Raw genomic sequence first — 9,634 nt, forward strand, 5'->3', positions numbered from 1 at the left:
TTGGTCAAGCATGATTTCCCCTTGGTGAAGCCATGTTGACTGCCCCTCATAACCCTCTTATCCTTGATATGCCTTAAGATGGCACCAAGGATAAGGTGTTCCATCACTTTCCCAGGAATGGAGGTGAGGCTAACCGGTCTATAGTTACCCGGGTCCTCCTTCTTGCCCTTTTTGAAGACAGGAGTGACATTTGCTTTCCTCCAGTCCTCAGGCACCTCTCCCGTTTCCCAAGACTTGGTAAAGATGATGGAGAGCGGTCTAGCAATGACCCCAGCCAGTTCCCTCAGCACCCGCGGGTGCATCCCATCTGGACCCATGGATTTATGGATATCCAGATTGCTCAACTGGTCTTTAACCCATTCCTCATCGACTAAGGCAGACCGCTCCATTGACCTATCTTCATCCGAGGTCTCAGCGGTACAGGGCTCTTCAGGACTGCCTCCAGCAGAGTAGACAGAGACAAAGAAGTCATTCAGTAACTCTGCCATCTCTGTATCTTATGTCACCAGGGCACCCGTCCCGTTCATCAGCGGGCCTACATTGCCTCTGGTGTTAGTTTTACCTGCCATGTATTTGAAAAAGCTCTTTCTGCTGTCCTTGACCCCTCTCGCCAGCTTTAATTCCAAGGAGGCCTTAGTCATCCTAGCAGCTTTCCTACATCCTCTAGCAGCAGCCTTATATTCTTCCCAAGTGGCCAGCCCTTCTTTCCATGACCTGTAAAAAATATTTCAGTATTATTTGCTCAAATGAGCTGTGTAGGAAACATATTCAGAGTCGAGATATACCTACATAGGTTTAACTATACAAACAAGACAATAAAAACTAGTCTTCTCTGGTGAAATAACCCCATGATACTACAAGGAAGAAATTCCCATACTGATACACTGAACTCAGTATGCAGCAAGGGACTTTCAGCTCTCTCCAGTTTCAAGCAAGTTAACACTTTAAAATGTTAGTTTACTTCATGTTTGCTTTAAAGTTGCTATCCCTTGAATACATCATGAATACAATATGAATATAGTGGAACTCTGTAATTTTATTCCTGGAAACTTCCCTAAAGATATCACCCCTCGCTTTATGCCTTCAGTTTACTAGAAAAAAAAACGTTTGGTATGAATTATCAGACTGAAACTGACAGACTGTTAACAATTGGGACCTATAGGGATGCTGGGGATGGACTCTTCATTAGGGACTGTAGTGACAGGACAAGGGGTAATGGGTTAAAACTTGAACAGGGGAAGTTTAGATTGGATAAAAGGAGGAAATTCTTTCCTGTTATGGTAGTGAGGCACTGGAATAGGCTGCCCAAGGAGGTTGTGAATGCTCCATTCCTGGCAGTGTTCAAGGCCAGGTTGGAAGAGGCCTTGGGTGTTATGGTTTAGTGCAAGGTGTCCCTGCCCATGGCAGGGGGGTTGGAACTTGATGATCTTAAGGTCCTTTCCAACCCTAACTATTCTATGATTCTATGATTTATTATAAACAGTGCTTAATGCAATTCATTTCAGTATCACCAACAACAGTAAAAACCATGCAATTGTTTCTTTCCTTTAACACCCAAGATCACAGATCATTAGCATTCTCTTGAATACAGAGGAGCTTCACGTCTTTTCAGAGACCAAAAATTAAGAACTATATTTTGCTGTGGGGACTTTAGAATGGCTGGAAGTGACCAAAGTATCCAGGCTAAGATGGGAAACACAGAACATTCATGAAAACTCTCTACATCTTCCTACAAACAAGTGCAGAGTGGAGCCAGGCACCCACTGTTAGCTCTGAACTTTGTCCAGCTGTACAGTTCCTCCCCATCCATACCAGCCAAGCATAGATGAAACAAGAAAAGAGAAGGTAGGGGGGAAAAATGGGGAGGAAGCTGCATGATGTGACAGGAGACCAGTGTTTGAGCAGATGCTGGTAACCATTCACCCAAAGCACCAGTGTGGTGGTTGCTGCCCTTTCCACTCAGTTGTCCATGTCTTCCCTTTGCCAGCAGATAAGTGTGGCCTCAGGCTCCAGCTGATCACCACTTCGTCTACTTTGTCTCTCATGGTTAGCCAAAACCCAGGACAGATCAGATGCCTTATCTTACTTCTTGGAGGAGTTACAGTTTTTGGAAGGATTTAGTTGGTCCATAATTGCAAAACAGGAAACACTGTACAGAGGTGTTGTTGCTGTTGTTGTTATTATTATTATTATTATTGTTGTTGTTGCTGTTATTATTATTATTGTTGTTGTCGTTGCTGTTGTTATTGTTATCAGTATTTTATAGCAATAGCTTGTGGTTTGATGCATGGTTCCCCACAGCCTGGAAAGAGGAATAAGTTTTCAGAGCAGCTTACAAATTCATATGTAAAATTAGAAAGCCAGAAGGCCTCAGCAGAGGAAGAGAGAAATGGAGAAACGGCTGTGACAACTGAAAGTAAAATGAGACGTATGGTTTATTTATAACGTTATTTACCTTTTTAATGAATTTGCTTTCATTAAGTCCCTGAAACCCCTGTTGTTTTTTTTTAATGGTAATTTCTGCTGGTTTGTACCTGATAAGGAAATGAACAGGATTTTTGTTTCAGACTATTTTTTCATTGTATCCTTTTTTATGAAGTACCAAAGAAGTTTCTGAGGCTGGAATGGCCCACAAAAATAGTCAGTCACATGCTCATCACATTCAGCAAGTTTGTCTATAAGTGGAAGTCTAATTGAAGTTTCTTTATACAATATTAACTAGTAAAGAAACTCTCCTTCAGCCACTTCCACTTTCCATCATGAAAAAAATTTCCCCAAAACTTAGAAGCAAAAAATATTTCCCACTTATGCCATTCTTTTGAAGTGTATTTGAAATTAGGGAGGAAATCCCTGCTTTTCGTTGTCACATTCCCTGTAATCTCCTGGATTGAAGACATTCACTGTCATTTCAAACACAAGCCAGAAGTTGCAGCTGGACTCTAATCACGCATTCCTGTAAAAGTTTAGAAATCATTCCCTTCTCTCAGCAACCTAATTTGTTCCTTTATGCTGGAAAAGCCTGCTTTCCCTTTGACTTAAAGAAAACACTGTGGAAGAAATTGGTCCTGTTCTGACCACATTTCACTCCTGGTAAGGTAAAAAGTTTGATGCCATTCTGATTGTTATGTTATTGATGATTCACCATAACACACAATTTTTTTGTAATGCTACTTTAAGCCAAAAAACTTTTCATTTCCTAATCAAATATACTATCACTGCAGAACCTGAACATCAATAGCTCTATTCAAATCTCAACCAAATGAGGTTTAACATCCTAAAACTTGAGAGCTCCATTAAAATTTAATTTAATATTGTGAGGGGATTCCAGATTAATTTCAGGTTAATTTGCATATGGGTATTTATGCACCTTAAGCATTATCTTTCCTTTCTGTCCGTTCCATCATATGATGGACGGTGGAAAGAAGAAAATGTATAGAGAAGCTGTACAGTGATAAAGTAAGTTGAGGAAGGTTTAATTACAGATTATTATTACATATTTTGCCCTAGCAAACATGAAAAGGTAAAAGAGTAACATAAATTTGTTAATGATTAGAGTGATAGAAGATACTGGAACATCTTAGATAAATAAAGTGGGCAGTTTGAAATGGCAAAACAAAGTACATGACTATTATTGATGCTCCTGCACTCGCTGTCGCTGCTGAAGTTTAAAATGGTTTAACAATGTAGTATGCTTTATGCACATCAAATGAATTGAATATTTCTACTAGTACAGTTAAAAATACATAAGAAATTTCAGAAAGTGGGTTTATGAGTGCCAGAGGGAAATCACCACAGAGGTGCATGGGAATTCTGAACTGTTGTGAAAATCGCTAACACTTGCAAAACACTACCTGAAAGAAAACAGGAAAATATTCTTGCTGCTCCCACCATAATCATGTATTTATTAGGGATGTGCCATTTATGTTTGGAACTTTTTCATATGTTTCCAGTAGAGTATGTCTATAGGAACAAGATAGAATGAAGCAAGTTAGGGCTGAATATATAATTGAGGTTCAAATCCAGAATCTTACTAATTATTTGTAAATCTGACCTTCCATTGGCAGCAATAAAAACCTAAACTCAGTTACTGGGAGGTGATCTCTGCATCACATGCCTCCTTGAATGTTTATACAATACAGCCTCTTCTGTTTCCACCAGGTACTTAATAGCTGGTCTTCTAGAACTCGTTAAGCATCTCATATCCCCATAACAGGTAAATGCATCAGTTACTGACACACATCACAGATTATATCCTAACCAGCCAAGGACTTCAAAATTAGTTCTACACTGTGCCCATTGGAGATGGCAAGAATGGCCACCACTCTCCCCTGAGCTTCTAACACAGAATCTGCGTGTGATGATGATACTCCATACTTCCATGTCATCACTCAGTTCTTCTCCAGCATATTCCAGGCCTGAGTATTAATGAGAGCAGCAGTTGCAGCCCAGAGAGCTATGCCACCACTTCCATATCAGGACACTCCAAATGCACTTCCTAGGGCACAGGAAGCAGTTATCTCAAGAGGAGAGAGATAATATGGTTTTCCTCTTAAGAAGAAGAGCCAACCACATGTGATAGAGACAATGGCTTAAAACACTGACTGCCAGAAAAAACATCGTTTTGATTTGGGACACAAGAGAGAAGCATAAAGCAAAAATCATTAAATAGCTAGAGGAGGGCAGTAGCTACTACAAAACAATCTGCTAAAAATGGTTATTCACAATAAACCATTCTTATCATTGTACCCTAAGTGCTATCTCATCATAGCTCACAAAATAAAACAATGTCAATCTGCATAATGATAAAACAAACACTGAAATCATACCACAATATTGACAAAATGTAAGATAATCAACAAACTATTAGAATGGGCCTGTTGACTCAAGCAAATGGAATATAGTAGAACAGCTGTTCACTTTATCCTGCCCATAAAGGAAAACCTTAGTGACTCACTGAGGGCTTTATGAATTACAAGCTTTTTTTTCTTTTCCCTCCCTGGTATAAATAGAACTCTTCAGCCCTGTCCCATGTGTTCAGCTTGCACCTATCTTGACTCTGCTTGCCACAGCAAGTACTATTAAACACTCCCCACCTTCAACAAGGAAATAAGAAAATCACTAATCTATTTTCAAAATTGTTAAGAGCAAGTTAAGTGATTCAGCTTCCACCAACGGGCAGAAAAGAGCCTAAGAGCTTTTGGGAGCCTTTTCAGCTTCTGCATCAAAATGTAAAGAGGCCCAGTGGGAGCAGAAATGAGATTTCATTGACTGATGCCAGAAAATATTCTTACTTGGGCTTTCAGGAAGATGGTATGGTAAGAAGCATGACTTAGGGGAAACCACAGCCCAAAGAGTCAATTCTAGATCATTGCAATGATCTCAATCATCATTTTCTCCTGTTCAGGAACTTTTAATAACAGAGACATTGTAAAGCAAAGCAGATGCCTAGATCCCTAGGGACTATAAACTTCCTAGATGTTTTTAGCATTGAGTCACGTCATGGTGCAAAGACATTTATTTCCCCAATGACATGCACTTTCTAGGAAAAAAAAGAATCTTGTTTTTATCAGTGGTCTCACTACTAAAATGTCATTTAGTATGCTGTGTGCAAAAGCACTCAAATAACCTCTAAAACATCGCATAGCAAAATAGAATATATCTAAATTGCCCTATCATTGCAATTATAAAAAACTACTCAAGGTTGGAAAGTTAAACTAAAGAAACACATTTACATAAGCATTACTGCATTCATTTTTGATGGCTGATACTGACTAGCACAGTGAAGATCAAGCACAGAAAAAGGCAAGAACCTACATAACCTGCCTTTGGACACTGCTGCTTTGAGATGTGGCCCAGCAGCTCTCATGGGGAGCTGTGAAGCTGGACTTAACATTTTAAAAATTAAGGGGGTTGGAAGAAAATAAGAGGAAAAAAAAAAAAAGAATAAAATTCATAAAGCATCAATAACTGTACAGGGAGAAATTCTACCGCTATAGGGGGGATCAAAACATCCTGAAAACAAAAATCAAATAACAAAGCTCAAACAATTAACTAAAATTAAAAGCAAAGTGATTTTGTAAATATCTTCATAACATATGTAACGTTTGTAGAAGTTCTTGTTCAACATGCGCAAATCATGCACTGACGTGTTAGCCCACATAGGAAGCTGCTGTAAAGCCCAAGTGAGGCTCTTCATCAGGTGGGAGCAACCAGATGGGTTATGACATATGTCATCCAGAGTTCTATGCCTTTCCAGCCATGACTGGTGTCTGTCTGCTTCCATGAGCAGCTCGGATTCACTAGTCTGAGCCAACAGAACCTATTTCCATGGAAAACAGAGATTATTTCCAGCAGGTAATTTCCAAGAGCTGAGGAGGCCAGGCAGGGTTCCACCACCACCGAAGCCGGGTGGCCGATCCTCACGTCGCTGCCGGCCGGCCGGGAGCATCCGGCTGGCAGTTGCTAAGAGACAGCACATGCCAACATGGCTTGAACGGAAGCCAGGAGAAACGGCACTGCTGCGGGAAGCTCACACCCAGAATACCAACTCTTGGTGTCTTTTTCTTCTGCTTCTGCCGGCTCCTTGGCGTGGTGGGAGACTTCTTTGATTGGGGAGGCCTTTACGTGAGCAGCAGCAGCAGCTTTGCCAATTCTCTCTGGTCCCACTTCATAGCATTTATTGATAACAGCAATGTGTTAATTATAGGAGACTCACTTGCAGACTGTGAATCCAGCAGGAAGGAACACATTGTGGTACAAAATGTTTCCCTCACACCGATATGTGCCCACTTACCTATTTTCTTCCTGTTTGAATTACTTTTCATTTTCTCTCAATATTGCCACTTCTCCTTTGTGTTTGCTGAGGAACTAGACCTAGTCAGAAGGCAGACTGGGTCCTCCAGGTGAAAGCATCACATTTGGCTCTCCACAAGCTCTCTGATGGGGCTGTCTGAAAATCTTCACGAGACTCAAGAGCCTGTTGATTTCAGTCTCAAAGCTGATTCCCAGAGATAAACCAGAGACATTTTATTTCAAGTTTCAGGCATGCCACTTGTCCACTCTGTTCAGCAGTCACATTCACATAAGCCATAATTAGTCATGGAATAAGCATTAATATCATTCTCTCACACAGATGTTTCCAACTGCTGCATAGAGATTTTTAGCCAAGAATGTTTCTGTTTTAAATGCAGTGATGGCCTTCATGAACAAGGTTCATGAAAAGCAGGGTTAAAAAGTGGGATAAAACTGAATTACAAGTGTCACACAAAACTGATCTTCTTGAGCAATTGCTCTGTTTTCTGCGCACCACCTTTCTACAAAGAGGTTACAAACAGTGTTGGCTCTGCAACAGGAGTCATGCATTCCCCATCATCCAGAGACCCATGCTTTAGCAACTAGCAAACAGGGAAGAAAGAAAGGCATCATCCTATCTTGGATTCAACAGAGTTCCTTATTAGGAGGAGTCACCTGCATTTGCCACTGAGAAAACTACAGATTTCAACAGTCACAAGTCAAATGTGAGTTGGCCTCTGAATGCTGGCCTAAAACCACTGTCTGCATACTGAATTGCTTGTTTTCATCTTTTTTTCAGGTGTCTTCTAAACTCTGTCAGAGTTACCCCAGAAGAACAGAGGTAAGACTCATTATAGGAGGGGTCATGTTCAATTACATCAGTCTGCCTCTCAAAAACCAGCAAACAAAACCTCTAAACATTGAATCTTCTACCTAAATTTTAAAAAACAAACCAACATGCGCATAGTGCCTCCTGCAAAATATCTATTTGGAAGACAAATTATAACAGTGGAAAAGAGCTAAATAAAGCAAAAAGTATTTTAAAATTGCTGTCTACTATTTAGTACATAGGTTACTGCTGATCAAAGTAACATCTTTGGGATATTTCCCCATCCTATTTAATTTTCTGCAACTACCATTTTCTTCTAAAAGATGTTATGTGCCCTAATGCAGCACACAAAACAACATGCAGAGTCTTAAAACAGAAATCATAAACGTACCATTAACAAGCCTCTGTTAATATATCTATATAATCACACATCATTCATGAGACTCTCCAAACTAAGGCTTCCTAGGAAGCTAGTCTTTCACTCACGTACCTAATAATTTTTTAGATTGTCTGAAAGCCTACAAGATGGATGTTGTAAGAGCTTTAATAGGCATTTTTGTCAGTTCAATAAAATATCTTTTGAGGGTTGCATACTATCTCATAAAATCAAACCTTAAAAATATAAACTAAATGTCCAGGCCTGCAGTCCTTTATCATAGCAGTCCCACTGACATAAATGAGATGTTACAGTGGCAATGAGACGACAGAATGGACTGTTCATATCCTATGAAGCCTTGCCCTGAAAACACGTTGTTTTCCAACTTTATACAGACATATTCCTTAATTCACCCTTGGTTTGGCAACTTCCCCCAGTGGAGAGAGTTACAGATGAAATGACAGTGCAATAAGGACACAGTGGCAGCCCTATTTCTGAATTCACTGGGGTTTGTCAGGTTTTGTTACAATATTAAAATTGCTTAAATCTGAGGGTAGTTTTTCTGTGAAGCAGACAGGCTATTGACACTGTGTGACATGGGTGACTGGGGGAGATTTTGCATGTCACAATATATTTGCACTTGGACTGTTCTACCTATGGATAAATCTGTTTTTAAAAGCTTCAGTTTACATTATGTTCCTGCAGGTCATTTCTTTGAGTTGATGAAGCAAATAATGTCTGGTTTGGTTTGATTTTTTTTTTTTGTTTCTAACACAGCTTTTAAGGGGTTGTCAGAGAAGGACTGATGAGGGGTTAAGAGTTTCTTTTTGAAGTTGTACAGAATTACCAACTAATGAGTTGATTTCTTTGATGGGTCTTTTATAGTTGGCTGCAGCTGGACAAGAATCAACCACAAAGGGATCTTGATTTTGTTCATCGTTAATTCCAGCTCAACAGATGAAGTCTGGCTATCATTGTCACCTTCACAGTTTGCCTTTGTATTATGTGAATCTCCTGTACTAAATTAACAATCTGATTAGCAAGTTCTTGCGCTCTTCAAGTAGCTTTATTCATTACTGCCAACTCATCAGGTCCTTCAAGCAGGATTATAAAAGTGCGATGCTTTTTTGGCAATGACATTATTTATAATGTTAGTATTTAAGATACTGAAGCACACAAGCCAGCAGGGGAACTTAGCAATGAACTTCAGACAGATATGACGAATCACAAAGATATGGACAGACTTATTTCATTAAAAGTTACAGTGGAATTCTTCTTTTTCCTTCCTTTGTACAGCAGCTGTGTGTAGTGAGGAGGCTTTGCCACTTTTGTTCAAATTATCAAATTCTTACAGATTTAAAACAAGAAAGATATAGCTTAGGAAAAGGCCCAGGTGTTCTGGACTGTAGTGCAAGTTTAAATCCTTCTCTGGGCTGGAAACTGGTGTTGATGGCTACTTCACAACAAATAGGTGCCACAACCTTCTTGGTCCATCCTCTCCAATTTGAAGCCTGGAACCACTGTTCCAAGAAGTCAGATCAAACGGAGACGATGTAGCAGTGGCTGAACTTGACACAGTTTAGAGCTTTGCTCCAGATTTGATTTTTCTTTCTTTTTCTTTTTAATAAGAGTAAATA

The 9,634-nt window shown here is 39.7% G+C and overlaps 1 long non-coding RNA gene across 1 annotated transcript; it reads left to right on the top strand.

Moving 5' to 3' along the window:
• Nucleotides 1–6,474: 6,474 nt before the first annotated feature.
• On the top strand, nucleotides 6,475–9,043 carry LOC133206749 (uncharacterized). Its single transcript, XR_009723863.1, has 3 exons — nucleotides 6,475–6,591; nucleotides 7,592–7,633; nucleotides 8,883–9,043. It is a non-coding gene; the product is annotated as an uncharacterized LOC133206749 (long non-coding RNA).
• Nucleotides 9,044–9,634: the final 591 nt, after the last annotated feature.

The sequence above is a fragment of the Neopsephotus bourkii genome, unplaced genomic scaffold (assembly GCF_033783945.1).
Source record: "Neopsephotus bourkii isolate Nb327-2 ecotype Australia unplaced genomic scaffold, CSIRO-AGI_Nbou_v1 NB_1820, whole genome shotgun sequence".
Lineage (NCBI taxonomy): Eukaryota > Metazoa > Chordata > Aves > Psittaciformes > Psittacidae > Neopsephotus > Neopsephotus bourkii.